We start from the raw sequence: 12974 nt of genomic DNA on the forward strand, positions 1-12974 counted from the left end.
AAAACCTAAATGGTATCAGTTGAGAATGCTCACTTTTGTCCCCAGAAGTTCATGAGGATGTTACAGGACCCCAAGGGTGGACTTGGTGCCCAAGTACAACATCAGGTGCCTTCTGATCATGAGGTCAAAATATAAGAGTTATATATAGTTTTAGAGGAATTGCATACAACTAAGAATATTTCTAAGATGTATGATATTTTATTAGAAGAACTGTGTGCAATTAATATTTTCAAGATATTTATCATTGTCCTTATACTTTTCTGAAAATTACAATATAATGGAAAAAGTAAAAATTAGTGCCATTTTAGCTGTAGCATTGCCTTCTACACGAACAAACAGAAGAAAATTCAACTCTTTAAGTATATTTTGTATAGACAGAAACAGAACAAACAATGCTTTGGAGACATACCATCCTATATAAAATAGTAGAAATTACTTTTTGGCTCTGAAATTCTGTTCACGTTGTGTAAACAAGTAAATTTATCAGCAAGAGACAGAGTATAAGGAGAAAGAGACTGATGTAAACCAGAAAAAACTCTGTAGGAGAAGACTTCTCTCACATATATAATATCCCACAAATAACTTGAATTTTTAAAATATTATTACTAGCCACATGCTATTCATGAGAGAGAGAAGAGCTTTTTAAAACAGCTGACTTAATAATGCCATTAACAAATGTTTCTTAATAAAACCTTAATTAAGCAAAGACTTCTTAAAGCCTATATTCCCAAAAAAATCCTACAGCAAATTAAGTTCTAACACTTAATTTAATGCTTTCATAGTTACAAGTAGTTTCCACAGATGAAACAGATTTTTAATGTATCCATTTACTCAAACCCGTTTGGGGTCCACAAGGTTCTTTATAAAATGGTCACAGGTGCTGCATAGAGATTTTCTCTTCTTGTAGTGCTGGCTTTGTATGTTGCTGTATAAACCATTTGCCTTCTGAAATGAGAGGGTGTGGAGGTCAAGGATTTTGTTTTGTTTTGTTTTGTTTTGTTTTATTTGTTTGCTTGTTTGTTTTGTGAAACTAGGGATCTTGTTGGGATCTTTTTGGTTTGGTTTATTTTGTTCTTTTTTTTGCTATAATATTGCCTCCTTCTCTGATGGTTAAGGGGTCGATATGTTGGCATAAGGTATTGATCAATGCACAAGGGTAAGACCAAACCTAAGCTCATACTTTGCTTGTGCTGGACGAAACAGACTCACCGTTCTTCAGTTATGATTCCTTTATTCCTTCAAAGACCTATACAGCAGCTGAGCTTATCACAAGCTTGGAAAAAAGCCCTAGCTTTTATTGCCATAGAACATAGAACATAGGAAACACCAGGTACTTTCAGTGTGTAAGTGTGCAGCTCTGCTCTCTAGGGATAATAGGCTGCAGTGTTTTAAATAATATAAGTAATTCAGCATCTGTTTCTTACTGTAGTTTGTGGGGTGTCTCTAACCTGAGAAGGGCAGTTCTTCAGACAAAACACTGAAAAACAAAAGGATGAAGTACAAATACCCTTCAATGGCTTCTAACATAACTGATAAATGCTTTTTGTGTTCCTGCATCTGTCAGGTATGATATTAAACTTCTCTGGTTAATTCTGGCTACAGGAATTTCAGAAATATAATACAACCATAGTTTTGCAGTGAAGTCACCCATAGTGTGAGTTGAATGTTGAAAAATTTGGATTTTCCTACTGTATGGAAAAGCCCCAAAAGAACTGCTTTGTGGATTTTCAAATGTGAAAAAAAAAAAAAAAATAGTTTTATGATTTTAGTTTCTGTTCCAATTTATTTTTCTAAATATAAGTCCATTTAAAATTAGTTCAGGGCGATACAAAGTGCATTGGCTCCTGTATGCTTGGGATTATGCTTTTAAAAATATATGTGCACATTTCTAACTGAGCTTCAAAATACATTGCAATTCTTTGGCTGATATGAATGAAGCCTATCAAATTACGAAAATAATTTTTTTACCATATTTTTTTTTCCAGATTAATACTTCCATGACAAAAAAAGAAAACAACATACTAGTGATTTCTCTCATTGCTTACCCTATTATGAACATCTGGTTATCACCAGATTTCTTATATGACTGTGTCGAGTACCCCAAGCGTAGATGCCTAAATGTATGTAAGGAAAAGCTGTGTCACACAGCTTGATAAGCTCATACTTGCAACTTTGAAATGTTCAGCTACAAAGTAAATTAATATTTTAAAAGCAGTTTGTGGGTTGCTTAAAGAATTTTTGTGTGCAAATGTTGCCCAATGAAGAGAGTAAAAAAGAAATGCACTTTCCAACTAAATGTACCCAATAAAGTCTAAATGACGCAAAACACATCTGGCTTCAGGTTTTGCAATGCACTCCATAAATAAATTTTGATTAGTCACAGGTTTGCAAACCTACAAAGCAAAGTTGTGACCAGTATCTTTACATGTGGAAAGCTACTTATAATATTCGGCTGGAGATCTTACAAAATTTGTATTTCACCAGCTTTGAGAACTTTTTGTGGTTGTATCTGAACTGCACTTTAACTTTTGTCTGGCTCAACATGAAGGACAAAGCAAAATTCAAAGTTTTTCTATATAGGTAGAAGCAAAAGAAAATGATCATGTAAACAAATAACGGCTTAACAGCCGGGTTTGCACAGCACTACTCTTTTGTTTTTATTTGCCCTTTAATACATGAGCAATTTGTATCTTGAAACTCAACCCCAAGCTCTGGAATCAGGATTTAAAGCACGAAATTTTAAAAACCTTATCCCACGTTCAAAAGCTGCCCAGATCTGTATCGCTGCAAGTAGCTTTTTCATTTCATTGTCATAAGGAAACAATCTCAATCCAGTACTTTGCAATTGCTCCAAGATTGTCAGAAGAGATTTTGGCTCATATCTGGTAGTAAGGAGGCAATCTCAGCAGAGAGGGGTAGAAAAAATTGTGTGGCTAGAGAACAGGCAGCCTTGAGAAAAGAGAAAGCAAGAAGAGGAATACGCTTGGAAGTAGATCTCACTGTCAGAAAGTGAATATCCAGTCATTCCCTTCTGATGCTCAGTAAACACAGTAAATATCATCAGAACCAGAGCTTCAACATTACTTTTGTTTTTCTAGAAGAAAGAGAAGGAAACTTGCCCATAATTAATTTTGAACTTCAGTGCAAATAATCAGAGGAACTTGCTTGCATGCACTCTCCCAAAAGAGACAAAAAGCTATAGGAAGTATGGGAAACACAGGACCAAAGCCACCTTTGGTTTCATCCTTTATCTCATCTACTCTAGTTTATCTCTATGAATGATCTGGAAGAAATTATATATGTAACCCATTCTGTGATATTTCAAACGTGTCCCAGATGTCATCCCTCAATATCAGAGTAGGGAAGTCTGCTTATGGGGAAGTGCAATAGCTGCAATTTATGGTCTGACAAAGTCAGTATAATTACTGATTAGTGAGTTAGTGGGTTTCTGGTAATCTGCTTCTACTAACCACTTTTTTTCCCATCAATTGAGACGTCTCATTTTACAACTTCGAAGATGCTCAGAACAGTGTTAGAAGGCAAATGGACTAAGAACAGCCAATAGACCTGCATTTTAATTTAAATAATACAAGTACAAATACAACTACTATTCATCCCAGCTAGAAATTTGCCTTTTAAGTTATGAAAACTATCATTAAACTATGCAGCTATATCCAGTGCTTGGGCACAACATAAAAAAAGTTATTGATTTATATAAAGGTCATATGCTCTCACAATTGGAAAACATCTGTTTGAGAAGTTGGGTCAAACCAAACAGGCACTTCCGCAGTCTCTCACTGCACTGGCCAATAAAATAATAACAATTTTTAAAAAGAATAGCGAGGAGTAGCAGATGTTGATCTCATATCTTTGGCTTTTCCAATGCTGCAGAAACAATCAGATGAAAAGACCCAGTTATAACATATTTAAAATTGATTGAGGAGGCTGCAATTATTTTGCACAACCTTGTTGTATATCCAGGACCATAAATTCCTGTCCACCTGAAATACACTATGCCACTGATTTTAAGTGGCAAAGAAGGGAGGTTGGATGGGAAGGAAAGATAGGGCTTGGATCTGAAAGGCTCGGATCTGAAACAGTGGAAGAGACAGGGTGAAAGAGAAAACTGAAGAGCAAAAAAGAAGGGGCAGGACTCTTCACATGGGATGGCACTGTATTGTGTAGGTATGCAAGTGAGTATGAGCATGACAGCTACTTGACTGGTTTAGCAAGGCCAATACAAGAGGTGGGAGACACACCTGCAGCTCTGCAGAGCACACACACAATTTCGAGCTCATCCTTATGATCAAACCACAGTCACTATGGGCACCTCTAGTATTTTCTCAGTTTCATAGCCCCAGGTGTGACAAGAGTGTTGATCCTGTTCTGTTCCAGCAAGAGTGGACCAGAAAGCCTGGATACCCCTGCCACAGATGGACAGGGTCACAAGACAAAGGACTCAAAGCTTACAAGTCTCAGCAGATCTGCACATTCCAGCAATGGCCTTTGAGAACCCTTCTTGAGAAGTTTCCTAACAATCTGGCTTTCTGGCTGGGGGAACTGCATGACCGCATCATAAGGACCCTGTTTTCCTGTAATTGGGTAATTGGGTCCAGGCTCGTGCAATGTCGGTAGGTTTTCTGGAAATGAAAATCCAGACTCATCTCTCTGAGAGAGCTGGGAGACAGAGACACTTCAGGAATTAAACTGAAAATAGACTGCGTCCCAGGGCTCCCAATGAATATGGGTAGATGTTGATTTATTTTTATTGGTCTATTTTGTCTAATGTAACTTGTAATGAAGCATAAGAGTAAATGAGATACAATGTGTGTATTGTGTCAGGATCCTTTATATAACTGCTAAGCCAGGAGAGTCCTAGAAGGTACTTTTCTGCCTGCTGGCTTTCATTGCACATTCCCAGAAGCAGAATACAGGTCTCTGAACCACTGTAGCTCTGTAGCTTGAGCAATGCAATGACAAATGGTCAGGACATGCAGGGACAAGGCAGATATCTTCACAGCTGAGAAATGGTAAGTCCTCCCATCAGAGTGAAAAGTTGGGAAGGCCTGCCTGAAGCCTGTATTTGGAGAACAGAAAACCTCATTGAGCTCTGTACAATGCTGTGATCTTCCAACCAGAAGAACAAAGGATCTGTCTCAAAAGATTGCAGGGGATATGGCTATACCCTGATTAAACTGAAGGAAAATTTTGAGAAAAGTCATGGTTATATAGAGACATAGACAACTCTATTGTAATGTAGTCCAGAATGGAAGTACATTTGAAGTTCCAGGCATTCGCTTTTTACAATGAGATATTAAATTTCTGATCCCTGCGTTCTTCCTCTGGCTCACAAATATGTGGGCTGCCTGCAGCCTCTTTGCATTCGTGGGAAGGTTTGACTGGATCTCCAGAGAAGTGTCTAGAGGCTGTCTGAACTCTGCTCCTGGCAGAAGATGTTGTGATGAAAACCCAGAACTGGAAATGAAGAGACCCCATGCTGCCAGCAGCATGCTGGCCTATGAGCTTAAGCAGTCCGCTTAGAGATTTCAAATAAATGTTTTGAAACTGGAATAACTTAACTTGCCTGTCTCTTAGGAATACATGAGGGCAAATTGGATTGCAGAAATGCAAAAGAAGCTGAAAGAAAATGCCTCTTCTGCTCCACTGTCACAAACCCAAAGACAAGCCCACTTTGTTGTAGTATCATGTAAGAAAGAAGCAATAAGCAGCTCATAGGCTAAACCATGTCCTCTGGCTCAACACTTGGGCTGGCTTATTTGTCGTGTCTAGGCAGGCTGAGGAGCAGCCTTATACAGACATCTTATCCCATAAAACAATGGAGGGAAATTTAAGAGTTTGGCTTTCCATGAATTGTTTGTCAGCTACAGATGGGAGGATCTTATATCTACCTTGGGCAAGCTGCCTTTAACTCCAGAATTTTCTGTTTTAACTCCTCAAAGCAGTCCAGTTTCTGAAGAGAAGTAACTGTACTTTCAAAGCTGCAGAATCTGTCATCAGTATATTTCCCTACTTCACAGTCATTTTTCATAATTTTGGATATTCATCTCTTCAAAGGCTCAACACTAATATTGAGAAGAAGATAATTAAATACACCCTGATGAAAACAAATAATGGAACAGTCTAGATATGTGATCATGTCTTTTTGCAAGACTGGGTTATTTTATTCATCCACACTACTAATATCCAAATTTGCCATTATCTTTTCCCAAGTTTTACTGTGGATAGAGATTTTTCCTGTGATGAAATATTTCCTCTAATTCAGCAACCAATCTCTTACTAGATAAAAACTCTATATCTTAAGCAGATATATAGTTTTAAACCAAGTCGTACAGAAGTCAGTGTCTGCTATACCTGAAGTTAACTCCATGACAGCTTGGTTTGAGGAATGACCCTACTGAAGCTCAAGGATAAGACCAGATTTCACATGCTAGCAGCTATCTAGCTGAATCACCGTGGTTATGATGGTGAAGTAGAAAAGTATTTGCAGCTGTGTCATAGAAGTGCCAGAGGGATAGTTTGTGGTGTGTTGCAAACAGAAAGGTGACCAAAAATTTAGAAAAAAAAAAGTCAAACTAAAGGCTGACCTTGTCTAACATCCTGTCTTCAGCAGTGTCTAATGCCAGGTGTTAAGGAAAGAGGCATATTTCTCTTCACCACGTTCCTAATATCCAGTAACAAGCCATTTAGTAATTCCTGGGCCTTTGTGAGCAGCAGCTGCCTATCAGATTTATCTTCTCTGAATTTGAGCATTTCTTTCTTGAAACCTCGCTCTCTTAACATGCCCACTGCCCTGATGCCCTCTCTGTGAAGCACCCTGCAGAGGTAGTTTGTGTTTTGTTTTCTGCACTCATCTCATTTGATGTCCTCTGGTTCCTGCTACCAAGGACATGATGAGTGTTTTTTCCTTGTTATTTATTTCCCATTGCACTGGTTGCCTTATTGGGAACTACTAGCAACAGCAGCCTCAATAGTCTTTCCCGTAGAGCTCTAGTTTAATTCTTTCTTCAACAAAAGCATTTGAACCACTCTTGTTGTTTTTCTCTTTGCCTTTTCCATTTCTTCTATGTCCTTAAGGGACTACACTATACTCAAGGTGTGGGAGAACGAAGGTTGTGACATTTTCTAATATGCTATTTTTTTCTCAAATAATTCTGAGCACACAAATTATCATTTTAACCCACAGTTAACAGTGGATTTTTTTCTGCGAAAACCAAGACCTTATTTCCATAGAGAAACAGTCCCACCAGAGCTGCTCAAAGTATGCGTTTGGCTGGAACTCTTTAAAGTGATATGCTGTTTACAGTTCTCTACACTGAATTTCATCTGCCATTTTCTTATTTTATGTCTTAGTTCTATGAGGCCTTTCTGTAGTTTTTTTAAATCAGTCTTTATCTCTGCCTCAGACAAAATCTGGAGATTCTGATATATTTCACTCCCTTTTCCAAATCTGAAACTCTTGTTGGCTCCACTGATGACCAGCTTCCACTGTAAAAAAACTATTGTTAATTCCTGCTATCTAATTTTATCCCTTCTTTTAGTTATGCAAGGTTTATCCACCATATCCTAAGGCTGATTTTATTTATGAAGAGTCTCTGTTGAGGGTGAGTCCTGCTGTCTGATGCCAAGAAAAGAACTGTGCATCCTCCTTGACACGTTGCCCAAAAGCAATATCAGTACCTGAAAATTCCCTTGTCAGTAACCCGAGTTTGGCCCCAGTTATCAGAACCTCATTAACACCTTCATGGACGTAGCAGTTTTGCAGCTCTTTGTTCAGTGCAGTGATGGGAAGATGCCTGTGCTCTGTGTCTCCAATGAAAACTGTTCCCTTCAATCTCAGATATACTAGGGCATGCAGAAAATCCAGCAGGTTCATCCTGCAAGATTTTTCACTTTAGGAGCTTTTCTTGGCTTTTTACAGACCTCTCAGCTTTTCCTGTGATCTGTCAGCCAAATTCCAGAGGTATCTCTATCATCCAGACTCCCTTTCCACCTTTAACCTCTTGAAATTGTAAATGTTCCTTAATGTGATACACAGTATAGCTCCTGTTCCAAGTCCTTGGTGAAGTGACAGGACAGTTGTTGATGCTTTCTCTGGGCTGTGTGAATGCTCAAAGAGTTTTTTACCCAGAAGGCAATTGCTTGAGGCAAATTTAACTTATTTGGGTAAGTGTCAACTAGAATAACGTGTGTACCTTAGGGAAGGGTCCTTTAGGGTTAGGGAAGAAAAAGTATGGGCATACTTCATTGTATCTTATAGTAGATATAGTATCTTATACCACCTGAAAACCAGAAGTATTATTTACACATTTTTATTCTGGTTTTTCTGAGAATATTGACAGTTACAGTGAAGTTTGAGATAAAATGAGAGCACAGGCGTATGGGGGCTGGGAGTCAGGCCAGTCACTTCTCTGACACACAGGTCTGGTTTGAAATAAAATCAAAATGACTTGCCAGTGTTCAGAAAGGGAAGTCAGAGGAACTCCAGCTGAAATGACTTAGACTTATGTTTAGCAATCATGGTAGTACTAACACCATATGGATTCCTGTATAGACCTAACTAAAAAAAAATTTTTTTTTTAAAGTCTCCTAGATAACAAGAGACATGTCTCTATTGTTGTATTTCCTCTTCTTTTTTTTTTTTTTTTTGGCCTATGTATTTTATTAATCTGTTGCAAAGTATTTCAAGTCCAACTTTGAGGGACAAGCACAGTGCCAGTAAAATGACTCCTATGATTCAATTTGCTCCCACAGCAGAAAATTATAGTAGAAAAAATATTTCCTTTATATAATTCATTTGCAGATATAAGAAAAAATTTCATCTTGCTTTCTTCCAGAAGAGCTTCCCTTCTGTGACTGGTGCTGAGATCTACACTTCTTAGGTCATGGTTATCTCTTTTAGTGTTTCTATTTGCTACAAGTTGTCTGTCAGCAGAATTTTTGCTGCAAGTTGCCTGTCAAGAAAGTGAGAGAAAAAAGAGGAAATAGCTCTGCACTAGTTCTTCAGGTTACCAATTATGAAGGTCTTCTGTTTGCTTTTTGGACAGTTATTTAGGAAATGTGCCTCTGAAATTGAAAAGTATCTTGAGACCAGCATATGCCCTTAAAGTGAAATCATGCTGTTATTTTCCTCTGATACATGGCTGAAAAAAGGTCTGTATTTAGTTATTTTTCTAATACAGCATGACAGGTCCCAGTAGGTTCCTGCTCAAAAACAGCATTTCCCCTCCACCCCATCCCATCCCATCCCATTTAACTGCAATGAAGCAACTATTCAGACTAAGAGATGACAACACGACACCTGTGAAAATACAAGATCATAAATACCATGATGTCATTGTAAATCTGCAGGAATTAAATAAAATTATGAAAATTGCAGTGTCTTTATTTCACACCACACATCACCCACAGGGCAATCCTGAGAGTGTGGGTGTTGAGACGGTAAGAAGCTCAGCACCAAGCCCTGGAGGAAGCCAAAACCTCTGCTTGTAGGGCTGAGTCGTGTCTTATTGCTCTGACATCATATGGTCTCTGAAGCTCAGATTTCCATTGAGTTCAGTAGAAGACTTTTAATGTGGCCCCAAATGTATAGCCTAGAGTTTCATCTTGTACATATGTTACATTTTCCCTGTGATTCAGAGATTTCGTCAACCTGCAAATGGCTACAGCAACTCTTAGGCCAAGACAGTCATTACTCCAGAGCCATGCCATTTTCCTTCAGCCTTTGAACAGCAGGCTCCAAACCCCAAAGCCAAGCTATGTGGGCTATTTTCTGCCCTGTAAAAATCACCTGGGAGCCACACTTAAGCTTTCTCCTCCTTCCGTGACTCTGAAACCAAGGCTCTAAGCATTGCAGCAGAAACTAGAGGCTGTCAGGGCTAGGATTTCAAAGGGCAAGAGCTGTGTTTGTGCACACAATATTTGAATGCACACTTGTTGCATGTTTAATCCCTCTCACGTGCAGGAGAAAAGGGATGGATTTGCATTTGTAAGATAGCTGTGTCGTGCCCCAGAGCTCATTTTGCCAAGGCTGCCATCTACCACTTTGTGTGAGCCTGTAGTTTGCATCTGTCCATTTTGCTGACAGTGTTGGCTAATGTGTGGCTCCAAGAGGGATAAATTGGTCTTTAATTTTTGACAGCTTGCCCTTGTGCCTTTTGTAGCCATCTGGAGATTCCTACTCTGGAGCTGCTTCTGTGCCAGGGCTTCTGCCAAGGTTTGGGTGCTTTCAGCTGTGTCTGGTAAGGCTTTATTTCTCTGTGCCCACATATAGCCTGGAAGGTGGCTCAATCTTTCCTCCCTTCCACTTCAAAGACCCAAGGCCGAAGAAGCATTTCAGGAGAAAACCTGCCCTGATCATAAGGATGAAGTGCTTGATTTTCTGAAGGTATGGTTTAAATAAATTATGTCCTGCTTTGGGGCATTTTTCAGCATGAGATTCATGCATGTGCTCTCACTTCCATGAACTACTCTCTGTTGAATAGATGGGCTCACAAAAGAAATAATTAACATAAGGGGAGGAAAGCAGGAAACAGTATGCTCAGATCATTGGCATTGCCTTTCCTTAGACCATTTCTACTGACTTTGTGCCCTTTGTGGCTTCACACTGTATAGTTTTCATGTAAATCTTTCTTCTACATTCCCCGCAAAAGTATCCACAAATTGGTTCATAAGTCCCCTGCTCTTCTCTCAGCAGAATGATTATGTGTCAGTCACAAAGTTTCTCATTCCTTCTGCTGGCAGAGACCTCTGAAAAAATTCCCAAACCCTACAAACCCTTTATAAATTGCATTAGCCCCCAGGAGGGGATGTCATAATAAGTGATATCTGGTGATGGCAGATGTTTATCTGTATGGCAGCTTGGAGTTTACAGATAATCCGAATAAAGTGCAATCACCCTTTTTCTGGGAGAAACAAGTGTACTGTGCTTTGAGGGTAACTGATAGACTGTCAGATTTGTGGTCTTTAAAGGGTTAAAAAGGCTAGAGCCAGTGTGAGAAAGCTCTTTTTTTACAACATTTCTAACAAGCTGAACAAAATCCAGGCCTTGTTTAATGAGCACATATTTTATACAAATAAGCTCAAACGAGCTTACCCATCTCTAATTAAACTAGAAAGGAAGCATTTGTCCTAATTGGACTGCATAACTGAAGAATTAATTGTGTGGCTGCTTAGAATTGCAATCTTACGGCCCAATTCACAGAAAATACCTTCATGGTAGGACATACACAAATTTTCTCCTGTCTTTAACCAACACATAAGCCCATGTGTGATATTGATGCTTTGGTTTTGTTTTTTAAAGAAAGAATGTTCACACAGACATACATGGGCCTTAGTGGAGGGTATGTACAGTATTTCAATATTCTAATTAGGCCACGAAAGAATAGTTCTCTGTCACTGTAATTAGGTACTCAGTTAATTCCAACAGTGAAAATGCTGTGCTAACTTATTTAGGAATATCAAAGGGTGACTATTACATTGACTTGCTTTCTAGAAACAAAAAGGCTGACATGGGAATTCATATTTCCTTCCAGCAAGGCCTGGCTCTGTGCATGACATTGCAAGAAGCTCAGGAGCTGTTGGAGTCACATCTAAAACAGAGGAGTAACATGGATAAACACCTCCCTGTGAATCGTGCAAATGTCTCCTGCTCTGTTTACTGGAGCAAGTTTCAACGATTGACCATGCTGTACAGCCAGCTCTGCTGTGAGAGAGGGATGACATGCACCTAGCCCTGGGCACTGCCGGCAGGACTGTCAGCACAGCTCCCACTCCAAGATCTCTGGCAATGATACATGAGACAGAGCACTGCACAGCTGTCAGACACAAGCCAGGGCATGAGGCAGGCTGGCAGTCATAGGAGCCTCACTTTAGTTCATAAACTGAATGCTTTCTATCCAATCTGAAACCCTGCTTCTCTCTGCACAAGCTCCTGTGTCATCACTTTAGTTCTTCTAGAGCAGTGTTTTCAAACTAATGTAAGTAATTTAGGTGCCCATCTTTTGAACTTCACCCTAAATAAGATGTTGAATTACTTCAAAAGGCCATGAAATTCCCTGTTGAGAAATAGTAGCTGTGAGAACACCAGCCTTAATATTTTGTATTCTTTAGTACTAGTGACAATACAGGCCTAGTGTCAATTTTTTCTTGGCAGGGAGTGACTATAACGTAGGTTAAGACTTGAAGATTTAGTTACATATGAATGTGAACGGCAGAGAAAAAAACATAAAGCATTGAGTGATAAGTTTTTCAGACTCTTCCTGATTGTTCTGCCTGCAAGGAGAGTGCTGTTATTCTGCAGCGTAGACAATAAATATGTGTTATATTAACTGCTCAGCTTTTCATTCTATTTGATCTTTCAATGCATAGGAAGTTTATTACTTAGACTCATTTCTTCTTCGTGTATCAGGTTTTCATTTAAAAGTTCCAAAAGTGCCTATCTGTCTTTTCCTTATTTAGAAATTTTTATTGTTTGAGTCATGCCTGTTTTCGTTTGTTTTCCAAGATGTGCATAAAGGGGACAGAAAACCAGAAGATATTCCTAAATTAGACCCAGTAATTAGAAATGCAGACCTGAATATTATGCAAGAAAAAATTAGAGACCTTCTGAAAAACACATCTGTGTCCCGTAGGCACTGCTGCAAAACTTCGTGGACTGAATTTAGCTGAGAAATGCATAGAAACTGGTTGAATTTTGGCTTGTCGCTCCAGAGCAAACCCTCACACTCAATCTAAAGTTGTACCAGATATATCAACAGTATGTGTGCACTTTTCCACATGTCCTGAATTAAAGCAAAGGAACATGAAATATGGGGGCCAAAAAAAAAGTTGTAAATGTACTCCTTATGGACAGAGTTGTGCTCTTAGCACCATAGGGTGCCGCTTCTAAACCGCCCAAACTTTGTGCACTTCTGGGTCCATGCTGAGAAATGGTCTGGATCTATAGCAGCAATCCA

Source organism: Oenanthe melanoleuca, chromosome Z (assembly GCF_029582105.1).
Source record: "Oenanthe melanoleuca isolate GR-GAL-2019-014 chromosome Z, OMel1.0, whole genome shotgun sequence".
Lineage (NCBI taxonomy): Eukaryota > Metazoa > Chordata > Aves > Passeriformes > Muscicapidae > Oenanthe > Oenanthe melanoleuca.